Genomic DNA, 2734 nt, shown 5'->3' with positions numbered 1-2734 from the left:
CTTACATTGCTCTTCATGGAAGGTAGGTGCTTGGTGTTTACCTAAGAGTTATTCTTCTGTGTTGAAGAGATGGATCAGCAGTTAAGAGCACAGACTGCTTTTCCAGAGGACCCAAGTTTTATCTCCAGCACCCACATGGTGGCTCACAACCATCTATAACTCCAGTTCCAGGGAACCTAATATTGTCTTCTGCCCTCCACTCGCACCAGACACACAAGTAGTACACAGATATATGTACAGGCAAAACACCTCTACACATAAAACGACAATCACAACCAAAACCATTAAAGTCTTATTCTTCAGAGCTAGGAAGATGGCTGAGCAGATAATGTGGTTGCTTAGCAAGCCTGGCAGTTGGAGTTGGATCCCCAGATGCCACATAAAGAGATTGGGAAGAAATTGACTCAAGCTGCCCTCTGAGCTCCACATGTGCCCTGTGGTGCTCATGCACACACCTCCCCCTCCCCCACATCATACACACACAATAACAATAAATAAAGTAAATAAGAATTAAAAAAAAAATTTATCTCTTTGAACCAAGTGAGGTGATAAACATCTGTGACATCAGCACTCAGGCAACTGAGGCAGGAGGATTGCAAGTTTCAAGTCAGCCAGGACCACATAGTAAAGTCATTATCTCAAAAAACCAAAGCAAGCAAGCAAGGAAGCAAGCAAGCAAAAAAGGCTAGCAGAAAGCAGGTGTGGAACAAGGATGTGGAGAAAGAACATTGACCGGTGCTGCTGGGGATGTGAATTGTTCCTGCCATTACGGAAAGCATCTTGAAACTTCACAAAGGAAAAAATGTTATTATGAAGGCTTGAACGAGAAAGGCCTCCATAGGCTCAGTACTTGAATACTTGGTCCCCAGTAGGTGGAACTGTTTGTGTAGGAGGTGTGGCCTCGTTGGAGGAGGTGTGTCACTGGGGGAGAGAGCTTTGAAGTTTCCAAAGCTCCAGTCATTCCCAGTTAGCTCTCTCTTTCTCTCTGCCCTGTGGTTGCAGATCCAGGTGGGAACTCTCAGAATTTCTTTATTCCACCATCATCATGAACTTTAATCCTCGGAAACCAGAAGCCAAATGAAATGCTTCTCTTTATAAGTTGTCTTGGTCAGGGTATTTCTGTCATACCAATAGGAAAGTAATTAAGACATCCATGAAACTACTGTATGGTTCAACAGTCCTACTTCAGAGCATGTGCAGTATCCAAAGGAAAGAAAATCAGTGTCTTAAAGAAATCGATAAAACCCTATGTTCATTGTAGCAATGTCCAAAACAACTCTTACAAATACAACCTAATTGCTACCTAATGAATGTATGAAGAAAATGCAATGCATATTTGTAAGGGAGCATTATTCAGTGTTTATTTTTCCCTTTTCTGTGAATGTACAGTGTGGTTGGTGTATGCATGGGCACATGCACTCACACACAAATGCATGTGCATGCTTTTGCCTGTGTGGGTACTTGTGCATATGTAGACCCAAGTTGGTATCAGAAATCACCCTGGATCATTCTTCCATCTTACTTGTTGAGACAGGGTTTCCTAATTAAACCCCAAGCTTGATAATATGTGTACTCTTGATAAGCTTGCTCTGGGGAGCCCCTGTGTCTGTCTTCCTAAGCTAGAATCACAAATGGGTCACTGTAGTGGCCATTCCTGGTTGTCAACTTGACTACATCTGGACTGAACTACAATCCAGAATTGGAAGGCTCACCAGTGATCCTAATCTGGAGGCTGGGAGATAGAAGTTTCTGACCTGGATCTTGGTATGGAGATCTTGAGGCATAGTGGCTATGAATTCCAGAAGTTTAAGACAGGGAGATCTCTGAGTTCAAGGTCATCTGGGATTAAAGGCGTGGTGGCACACACTTTTAATCTGAGCTACACCTTCTGCTGGAGGACTACATAAGGACATTGGAAGAAGGAAGATTTTCTTTCTCTCTCTCTCTCTCTCTCTCTCTCTCTCTCTCTCTCTCTCTCTTCTTCAACTGCTTGCCTTGTGGGACTGAGCAACTGCTAGATCCTTGGGCTTCCATTCACAGCTGCAGCTGACCATTGTTGGGAGTTGGACTACAGACTGTAAGTCAACAACAAATCCCTTTATATAGAGACGACCCATCAGTTCTGTGACTCTAGAGAGCCCTGACTAATGCAGTCACTATGCCCATCCAGCTTTTACTTGAGTTTCTTGGACTGCAAACTCCTGGCCTTAGACTTCCAGAGTAAATACTTTAACCACCAGCTATCTTCATAGCCCTGTTCAGTCTTTAAGATGAAGGGACCATACCTGGGCAGTATGACACATGCCTTTAATCCCAACAACCAGGAGGCAGAGGCAGGTGAATGTCTGTGTTTGAGGCCAGCCTGGTCTACACACCATGAAACTCTGTCGAAGAAGGAACCTTGTCATTTGCAATAACCTACATAAATAGGGAAGACATTCTACTGGGTGCTATAAAACAGACACTGAAAAACACCATGTGATCTCACATGTGGAATCTGACACACAAAACTGAATTTAAACAGAAGCTGAAGCTCAGTGCACAGAGCACTTACCTGGGATGCCCAAGGGATGCCCAAGGGTGAAGGTTTTTTTTGTTGTTGTTTGTTTGTTTGTTTTTTAAATTAAGTAGACTCTGTAGAAGCAAGACGTAGAATGGTAATTGCTGGGAGCCAGGGAGTAGAGCTGGAGGATATGGTCAAAAGGCAAAACATTTCGGTTACACAGGATGAGTA

The 2734-nt window shown here is 43.5% G+C and overlaps 1 long non-coding RNA gene across 1 annotated transcript; it reads right to left on the bottom strand.

Moving 5' to 3' along the window:
• Nucleotides 1-504: 504 nt before the first annotated feature.
• Nucleotides 505-2734, bottom strand: Gm52179. The gene is made up of 2 exons (XR_003951510.1): nt 2555-2734; nt 505-1119 (listed from the first exon to the last, which is right to left on the bottom strand). It is a non-coding gene; the product is annotated as a predicted gene, 52179 (long non-coding RNA).

This window comes from Mus musculus, chromosome 15 (genome assembly GCF_000001635.26).
Source record: "Mus musculus strain C57BL/6J chromosome 15, GRCm38.p6 C57BL/6J".
In the NCBI taxonomy this organism is placed as follows: domain Eukaryota; kingdom Metazoa; phylum Chordata; class Mammalia; order Rodentia; family Muridae; genus Mus; species Mus musculus.
This window is presented reverse-complemented; position numbering and strand designations above follow the sequence as displayed.